The sequence below is a fragment of the Mus caroli genome, unplaced genomic scaffold (genome assembly GCF_978045245.1).
Source record: "Mus caroli unplaced genomic scaffold, Mus_caroli_1 scaffold_1, whole genome shotgun sequence".
NCBI classification, from domain to species: Eukaryota; Metazoa; Chordata; class Mammalia; order Rodentia; family Muridae; genus Mus; species Mus caroli.
The window spans coordinates 46,287,552-46,298,145 of NW_028227256.1; the positions used below are offsets into that span (position 1 = coordinate 46,287,552).

The 10,594-nt window shown below is 36.3% G+C and overlaps 1 pseudogene; it reads right to left on the bottom strand.

The window, feature by feature from the left end:
* Positions 1 to 786: 786 nt before the first annotated feature.
* Positions 787 to 2,500, bottom strand: LOC110295160 (60 kDa heat shock protein, mitochondrial pseudogene; annotated as a pseudogene).
* Positions 2,501 to 10,594: the final 8,094 nt, after the last annotated feature.

Below are 10,594 nucleotides of genomic sequence, written 5' to 3' on the forward strand. Positions count from 1 at the left end.
CTATGTGTCATTCTCTCTTTTACTAAATGTTGGCCTCTCTTTCCAAGTATCCTCTTCCTATTGCATATGAACGTTCCAAAAACCAAAACAAAATAAAAATTATCATTCATTCTATTGCAAGCCTTTCCAGTAATAAAGGTTATGACATAGATTCCTAAATTGCCTATGTACATTTACCACTTTTCTGACAAGAATAATAGTCAACGGTTTGGCAATTGCTTGGAAGATATGGCGTCATAGTTTAATTAAGTAATCAAATTTAATTAAAATTGAGCATGTGTTTATTTCAAGAAGAAAAAAATTATATTAAGAGTAAACACATTTATACATTTTAAGATATATTCCTATATTATAATTGTAATTTTTTATCAAAATACACGGTCTCATTCTAGTGTAATAATTGTATATGTATAATTTTAATTGAAACTGAATTATACTCCTTTTTCCTTAACTTCCTTCCTTCCATCTACTTCCAGCTCTCTTCCTCCCATCTTTCCCATGTCTATCCCCATTCTCAAATTTATAGTCTATTTTATTTGACTTTTTTCAGGAATGTACAAATATCTTTATTCAAAAATAGAAAATCAATTATCTGTAGACATGGACAATGACAGCACTAAACCGTTATATATTGTCAAAGTAAACCAGTAACTGATAGTTACAGTGATCAGCTAGCTTTCTCTTCAGTCATTTTCTTCAGGTGACCCCTCTGAAGTTATCGGTGAGGAATCTGCCTTGAGCTTCTGCTCATAATTTATTGATAAGGGCAAAGAACTATTGTAGGAGTTAGAACCTGCCATCTCCTGTACTCCCTCCCATTCCACCCCCTGCACCCATTCCAGAGTCCTTCTCTTCTTTAGGATTTTCTGTCACTGTAGCTTAGGCTGTAGTTAGCAAGAAGGCCACCCCAGCAGCATCCAGTAAAGCAGTTCTGACAACCTTTGTTAGATCAATGATTTCCTTTTCCACCATGTTCACAAAATCTTCAAGCACTGCGTCATAACCAACTTCTGAGGAATTCTGCAGAATTTTGTCAACTGTCAAAGATCCTTCAATACCTGCATCCTTAGCAATCATCATTACAGGAATTTTAAGTGCTCTTTTAATAATTTCTAAACCTATTTTCTGATCATCATTAGCAGGCTTTAATGAATCCAAGGCTGAGATTCAACAAAACAGAGAACAGCCGTCTCCAAAAACAATGCATTCTTCCACATGTGCTCTTGCAGGACTGAGAGCATGTGTAACTCTGTCTTTTCATTCATTTCAACATCAGTTGTCCCTCTCACCTTCAAAACAGCTACTCCATCTGAAAGTTTAGCAAGCCCCTTGTTCAGTTTTCCTTTTTATATTGACCAGTTGTGATGTCTAGCTGTTCAGTGATTTCTTGAATATGTTTTTCAATGTGAACTTTGTCACCTTTTCCTTTCAAAAGCATGGCATCATCTTTGGTGAAAAGGACCTCTCGAACTTTTCCTATGACATGAACTTGAACATCTTCAAGGTTTTGATTCAACCCCTCTTCTCAAAACATTGTCCCACTAGTAGCATTATCTATTACCTTTAAACTGGTTCTTCTGATTGTCACCAAACCCTGGAGCTTTGACTGCTCCAACCTGATGACAAACTTTTAGCTTGTTCAAAAACAGTGTTCTTAGAGCTTCTCTATCAATATCTTCAGCGATTATTACCAAGGACTTCTGATGAGCATTAGCAATTTTAAGAGCAGATACAATGGACTGGACACTAGAAATTTTCATTTCACTCAACAAAAACATAAGCATCTTGGAATTCACACTTTTTGACCTTATGACGTGTTAATAAAATTCCAGAGAAATAGATCCTTTATCAAACTTCATGCCTTCAATAATTTCTACCTCATCAATCAGGATTTTTCCATCCTTCACTGTGATGACACCCTTTCTTCAAACTTTTCCATTCTATCAGAAATGACATTTTCAATGTCTTTGTCTCTATTTTCAGAAATTGTAGCAACCTGGGCAATTTCTTCAGGGGATGTCACAGGTTTAGATTGTTTCTTAAGTTCAGCAATTACAGCATCAACACCCAACATCACATTTCTTTTGATTTCCCATGGCCCTTTGCTGCACTTCTCAAAGTCCTCCTTGGCAATAGACCATGCCAGAACAGTGGTAGTGGTAATAACATCCCCAGCCTCTTCGTTTGTGTTATTGGCAACAACATGAATAAGTTTAGGTGTGATATTTTTGTACTTATCCTTTAAATAAATTGACTTTGGGCCAGTGACCCCATCTTTTGTTAATTTGTGACTTCCCCAACTCCATTCAATAATCACTGTTCTTTGCTTTGACCCCACTGTAACAGCTACAGCATCAGCTAAAAGGTCTATGCCTTGAAGCATTAAGGCTCAAGCATCCGCACCAAATTTTACATCTTTGGCATAGGCCCAAGTGAGATGATGAGCCAGTGCTGGGGACACTGGTCTCATCTGGCAAAGGAATGTGAATAGTCGAAGCATTTCTGTGGGACAGCAGTGGGAGAACACAAAGCAAGCAGGCTGTCTGCGGTGAGTGAGGGACCCAGCACTTTTGTTTGATTATATATATATATATATATATATATATATATATATATTATGTATGTGTGTGTATACATACATAAACATAATTGTATAAATATAACCGTCAAGACTGAAGATTTAATAAAGGGTTCATCCATGGATAAACTAGTTCTTACTCTCCTGTCATTTGAAATATTCGCAAAGTGTGAGAATCAATTAGAACTCTGATGCATCTGCAACATCTATGAAACAGTAATAACAATCATGACAAGATACCCATAAAGGTGCAATAAGGTGTTATTCACAATTTGATGGTAACTAGCAACACTTTATTTTTACTTAAGGGGCACTTAACCAGAGGAAACCATTCCTGGTACTTGAAATCTAGCAGACTTCTCAGGGCTTTTAAGGCTATCGATCTCAGATAATAACCTACTACTTCGAATGTGATAGACTAGCATGATTTCTAACTACATTTTAAATTGTATCCTTATACCATAGAAAAGTACAGCTACCACCACTCGAGGATGAGATGTTTCCTTGCATCAAATGAAGGCCCTCACAGAAAACAAAACTGGATATAAGGCAGAGATCGCTGACAGAGACGATCTTAAATCCCATGTATACATCCATATCACAGCTCCTGAATCTAGGGATCATGGAATATTCTGCTAGAGGGAATGGAAATATTTTAAAAAACACAACCCAGGAAGTTAGCAGTTAAACAGTCTCCCTAAGATAAGGCTACATGAACAGTGCTGGAGCAATGGCAAGAGCAACAACCATGATAACACAGACAGGCATCATTTCATTAAGCCCTATCTGTACTTATATATTATTTTCTTCCTTTTATGTTACTTTTAATTTACACTAAATTGAACATATGTGATAAGCATATTTAAGTAGTAACATGTACTGTTTATATATTTTTATAATGAAATAACTTTTAAATTAGTGTAACCAATATATACATTTATTATTAAGCAAAACAAAACAAAAAACAATTTATCATTTTTATGAAGTATGTTATCTACTACTCTTTTTTCTTGAATTTGACAAGACTCACCTAAGGGCTTGATTTGGCTCACAGCTTGAGGGTACAACATTATGGTGGGGAATTCACAGAGTCAAGAGCAGCTTGCTTTTTCTTTCTGAGTGTGGTTTCCCACTTCGGCTAACCTAAACTTGGGCAGTCTCTCACAGGCACTCTCAGAGGCTTGTCTTCTGAGATGGTTCTATTGTGTCAAGTTAACAATACCAATAATACATGACCATATCTAATGTTTCCAGTAGGTATGAAGTATACATATCACTTCTATTAAATTGTTAAACTTTACTTCATAAAGAATCCCAGTATATGTTTTCTAAGAGAAATTTGAAAGCCAATCATTCCCCTATTTCTCCCTTATCTCATACCCTTCCTAATCTTTATCAACTGATATTCTCTTGCCAACTTCTCTGAGACCAACAAGTTTTAGATTCTGCATCTAAGATAATATGCATTTGTTTGTGTTTCACTTGACATATTTCATTTACTATAATGACTTATACCTACATTCACATTAAAATAAGGTGCAGAATTCTTTTTGTATTTGTAACTGAACCTTAATAAATTCTGCATATCAAAATTTCTTTATTGAGTCATCAGTTTTGGAAATATAGGGTGTCATTGTTTAAGAAGATTATCTAGGGTGGAGTCTTCCTACCTAGATCGCTCTATTGTTCTGCCACTGCTGCTGTTCATCTTCAAGATACTGTTACCTGCTGAGAGGTCCCGGAGCTATTCTGGAAACTACACAAGTCAACTCCTGCATCTGGTTCCAGGCTCCAAGGATGAACTGGCAGCAATGGACTTTCCCCCCTCTTTTATAAGGCATGTTCCCGACATTAAAATTTGAACTTTGAATAGACTAGCATGTCTTGGTTCAACTGTTTCTCGACTCACCTAGGCTCCCTCTTTTCTTCCAGATTCCAGGATGCCTTCCAGGCTCGAACCCGGACATGTGAGCCACTGGCCGACCCAAACACCTTAGAAGTCATAATACTAGGTCGTGAGAGATTTTTCTGTTTTTGTTTTTGTTTTTGTTTTTGTTTTTGTTTTGTTTTGTTTTGTTTTGTTTTCTTATATTGACATAAAGTGGAACTTGACCTCTGTTTTTCATTTTCTAATGAAAACAACACACATGCATAATTCATGAAAATATTAAGAAACATATCTCTAAACCTCTAGAAAACCATTCTTTCTAATTTTAAGTATTTTTACTATATACATGCATATTTTCAGTCTTAATTTTATATAAACGTTCAATTTTAATGTATTTTTGTGTGTGTCCAAAATGTTAACGAATAGGAATGATAGCTGATAACTATATTGAGAATGAATAAAAATTCAGAGAAAATATTGGGAACATGTGACAAGAAGTAGAAGCCCCTTCTCCAAGACCAGGGAAAGCATAACTTCAGAGAAGAAGAGTGGAAATTCCAGTACAACTTCCAACTGCTTAAGCCTATACTAACTTATCAGCTACAAACATGAACTTTTGTAGTAGTTTCTCCAGTAACTCCAGTTCAATAAAAGGTATGCACTAAATCCCTATGCCAATCTTCTTGAGTATCTTGGCATTAATATTCATAAGCAAAATAGGTCTGAAGTTCTTTTCTTTGTTGAATCTTTGTGTGGTTTAGGTATTGGAGTAACTTTGGCTTCATAGAATGAATTAAGTGGTGTTCTTTTTGTTTCTAGTTTGTGGAATATTTTGAGGAGTATTGGTATTAGCTCTTCTTTAATGGTCTTATAGAATTGTCCACTAAAACCATCTGGCCCAGGGCTTTTGTTTTGTTGGGGTTGTTTTAATGACTGCTTTTATTTCCTTAGCAATTATAGGACTATTTACATAGTTTACCTGATCTTGATTTAACTTTGGTATATGGTATCTATCTAGAAAATCATCCATTTTATCCAGACATCCTGGAAGACAGGAAGGCTGTAGGGTATGGGAGGGCTGCAAGAGTGCTAGAACTGCCCTGTGAAGAGTTTCAGATTGGAAGGAAGATGGAGATCTGGCAGAGCAGATAGCTTCTCTATCTGCTGGTCTCCATGGCATCCTAGATGGAGCAATTATTGGGGACAGCGACTCTCACCTGTGTCCTGAGAGAAAAGCAGGCTGTTGGGTATGGACACCCTTATGGCAATCTTAGTAGCTCCTGGCTTTACCATATCATGTTATAAATCCATCAAACACATTACTGAAGCCAGTGTATCTTTTATCACAAGAAATAAAGAAAGAAATATGGTTACTTAGCAATCTTTTGAGATGTAACTGGTAAGCAACTAAAATTATATATCTGGCCATTTTAACAAATGAAATTTGCATATTAAATGCATTCCCCATCAAAATTCCAACTCAATTCTTCATAGAGTTAGAAAGAGTAGTTTGCAAATTCATTTGGAGTAACAAAAAACCCAGGATAATGAAAACTATTCTCAAAAATAAAAGAACTTCTGGGGGAATCACTATCCCTGACCTCAAGCTGTATTACAGGGTAATAGTGATTTAAAAACTGCATGGTACTAGTACAGACACAGGCAGGACAATCAATGGAATACAATTGAAGACCCAGAAATTAACCCACACACCTATGGTCACTTGATATTTGACAAAGAAACTAAAACCATCCAGTGGAAAAAAAGACAGCAATATTTTTCTATTTTTATTAGATATTTTCTTCATTTACATTTCAAATGCTATTCCCTTTCCTAGTTTCCTCTCTGCAAGTCCCCTATAGCCTCCCCCTGCCCTGCTCCCCAACCCACCCACTCCTGCTTCCTGGTTCTGGCATTTTCCTGTAATGGGGCATATAATCTTCGTAAGACCATCAGGGAAATGCAAATCAAAACAACCCTGAGATTCCACCTCACACCAGTCAGAACAGCTAAAATAAAAAATAAAAAATAGAAAATAAAAAAAACAAAAACCCAAAACCAAAAACCCAAAACCCAAAACCAAAAACCAAAAACCAAAAACCAAAACCCGAAAAACAAAAACAAAAACAAAAACAAAACAAAAACAAAACTCAGATGACAGCAGATGCTGGCTGAGGAGGTAGGTAGAGAAAGAGGAACACTCCTCCATTGTCCCTGGTATTGCAAGCTGGCACAAACACTCTGGAAATCAATCTGGCAGTTCCTCAGATAATTGAACATAGTACTACCTGAGGCCCCAGCAATACAATAGATGGGATGAATCCCTACGTGGGGCAGTCTCTGGATGACCTTTGCTTCAGTCACTGCTCCATGTTTTGTCCCTGGGAATATACCCAAAAGATGCTCTAACATATAGCAAGTACATATGCTCCACTGTGTTCATAACAGCTTATTTATAATAGCCAGAACCTGGAAAGAACCCATATGTCCCTTAACAGAGAAATGGATATGGGCAATATGGCACATTTACACAATGGAGTGCTACTCAGCTATTAAAAACAGTGACTTCATGAAATTCACAGGAACATAGATGGACCTAGAAAATATTATTCTGAGTGGGTAACCCAGTCACAAAATAGTACACATGGTATGTACGCACTGATAAGTGGATATTAGGAAGGAAGTTCGGAATACCCTTGATAGAACTCACAGAACATATGAAGCTCAAGAAGAAGGAAGACCAAATTTTGTGTGGATACTACTTAGAACAGGCAACAAAATAATCCCTGGCTATATAGGGTTTGAGTTAATGGAGAAGGTCTGAGTTAATGGACGGTGAGGAAAAAGGAGGGGGCAAGATAAGGTGTGGGAATAGACAGGGAGAAGTACAGAAGGTCAGGGAATTGACCTGAAATGAGTGGTGTAGCATTGGGTGATGGGGAACTGGGGGTAGCCACTAGAAAGTGTCAAATGCAAGGGAAACAAGAGGTTCCCTGTATCCAACAGGGATGACATTAGTCAACATAACGAACAAGGGGGAGAGAATCTGTAGAGACCATATCCAGTGGATAGGCATGATTACCAGTTGAGAATTGGGGCTACCTATCCTTCTCACAATTTTAACCCAGAATGTTTCCTATCTAAAGAAAATGCAGGGACAAAGCATGGAGCAGTGACTGAAGCAAAGATCATCCAGAGACTGCCCCACATAGGGATTCATCCCATCTACAGAAACCCAACACAGACACTGTTGCTTATGCCAAGAAGCACTTGCTGACAGGAACTTGGTATAGCTATTACCCTGAGAGGCTTTGCCAGAGCCTGACCAATACAAATGTGATGCTCACAGACAACCATTGGACTAAGCATGGGGACCCCAATGAAAGAGTAAGGGGAAGGACTGAAGGAACTGGAGGATTTGCAACCCCTTAGGAATTGCAACAATATCCACCAACCAACCCCCCAACCCCCAGTGCTTCAGGGACTAAACCACCAATCATAGAATACACATGGATGGATCCATGGCTCCAGCTGCATATGTAGCAAAGGATGCCATCTGACATCAACTGGAGGGGAAGCCCTTGGTCTTGTAAAGGTATGATGCCCCAGCATAGGAGAATGCTAAGACAATGAGGTGGGAGCGCAAGCACCTTCATAAAAGTAGGGGGAAGGGAGGATGGAATACAGGGTTTGCAGAGAAGAAAACAGAAAGGGGGATAACATTTAAAATGCAAATAAAATAACCCAGAAAGAAAGAAAGAAAGAAAGAAAGAAAGAAAGAAAGAAAGAAAGAAAGGAAGGAAGGAAGGAAGGAAGGAAGGAAGGAAGGAAGGAAGGAAGGAAGGAAGGAAGGAAGGAAGGTAGGTCAAATATATAGGAATGCTCTCTGAATCCAATGATAAAAACAGTCCTCATTTTCTGGAATACATAGACAAAAAGTACTAAAATTGGCTCTTCAAATTATTTTATTTTTCAATTAAAATATTGCACCATTCTACTTTCTTCTTGCACTCCATCCAGCCTATCCCATATCCCCTGCTTACTCTCATTTCAGCTGATAACTTCATTTTGGTTCTTATTGACACTTACCTACACATATACATATAAATACTGCTTAGTTCCTTTAGATGATTGAAAGCTTGACCACTTGGCATCAGAAAAGCAACTCTGAACTCATCCCTGCTTACATTTCTCTGACTAGTACTTGAACCCTGAGAGAATTCCTGCTTCCATGTTAGCAAGTCTATTGACACTGTTTCTGTCTCAGACTAATCTTTTGGCACTGCATTTGTCTGATAAATTCAGCTTTGATATCTTACCAACGAAAATGTTTCATATAAATTTGCTGAAATAAAATAATAAAACAATACATACCAAGTTTTATACTTTTGCTTCTCTTTCAAAAAATATGAATGAAATAGTAATATTTTTTGTTTCCCCCACTCTTGTGTACAGGTGTTAACTGTTCTTTCATTGACATAAGTTGTATATCATATATATATATATATATATATATATATATATATATATATATGTGTGTGTGTGTGTGTGTGTTTGTGTGTGTGTGTGTGTGTGCATCTGTGTGTATTTCAGAGTTTCTGGAGATAATTATCTATATTCATGTATGTCTAGCATGTAGTTTTATTTTACTATTTATGAAGGTAAATTTAACTCCAAATGTTTGAACCATTTTTCTTCTTAGTGTTTTTAAAGATATTATTTAAAAACATATTTTCTATAGTGAACAAAGCCCTATGGTCACTATTTATATTATACTGGCTGACTAGCCCTGGTTTCACCATCTGTTTAACAATTTATTCTTTACTGCTACCTCTTAACAGATTACTTAGCAGATTTGCAGGTGTTGATTCACGTTTGTCATATGAGCTTTCCATTTGTTCCACTAGTTGATGCCCTGGAGCCATAAATTTATGAATGTACAAATTAGTTACCCACAGTTTCTTCAACAGCTACCTTTCATGGTTCTGAGCAACGCATTACACATACCTTTTACATCTACATCTTATTTCATAGTTTCCTGGCATTCTCTCCATGTATTCAGCCTTATTCCTCTTAATGTTTTGGAACATACAGCTTCTGTTATTTTACTCTCAAGGTTATGGATGCCAAATTCTGTTGAGATAAACAAGGTTTTATATTAACAAGTGAAAATTAAAGTTTTATGTAGTTTAACTTTCATATCTAGAAGTTCCATGTGTTAGATTATTAGGACTGAGATAACACGTAATTCCGGGCCCTGCAGATTTAAATCTCAGAATTTAATTGTCCTTGAATGATTATACAGAACTGTGAAGTTAGTCTAGCACTCGGACCATACTCTCTCTAGGATACCTACATTCAGTTTTATATCGCTTTCTATACAGAGTAGTTGCTTGGAATTGGTGATATGGTTTTGTTACTCTGCTACATGCCTCCATCTTTCCATTGCCTTCCTTCCTGTGTATAAAACTTTGTCGCACGTCACATTGGTAATGCATATTTTTTAAATATTTGGATGATTTTAAAAATACTGCACATAAATAATTTAATTATATCTATGTTATCGATGCTAAATTTTACTTAAACAAATGAAATATATTTTTTGAGAATAAAAAAGTCTGTGTACATATAAATTTATACATTTAAATAATAAATAGTAAATAGTCCTTTTTAACAAACTGCAACCTTAATTCTATAGAATTTCATGGTCAATATATGTACAACACAAATTCTTGAAAGTCTGAATCTATTATTGCCTAGGTAGAAATCACAACTTAATCTAAAGTTCATCATGAGAACATTCCCCAAAACTATTGTTTAAAGCAAATTTTGGGTGGTACTTTGTCAGATAATAAGTTGCATATCCTCCATTGCTAGGAAGCTTGAGAGTGAATTTCAACCTTCAAATTCACAATGATGTAAGAGTGTGACCTTAAAGAGATATTAACATTCACAGGAAAGAATATTGACAGAATAAAGATATTTCTAATAGTTGAAAATATATCACAGGAAAATCAATTAAGTTTCAAGGTCATAAACTAATACCTTACAGTTCATTTTTTTAATTAGATATTTTCTTTATTTACACTATCCCGATAGTCCCCTATATCCTCCCAAGCCGTGCTCCC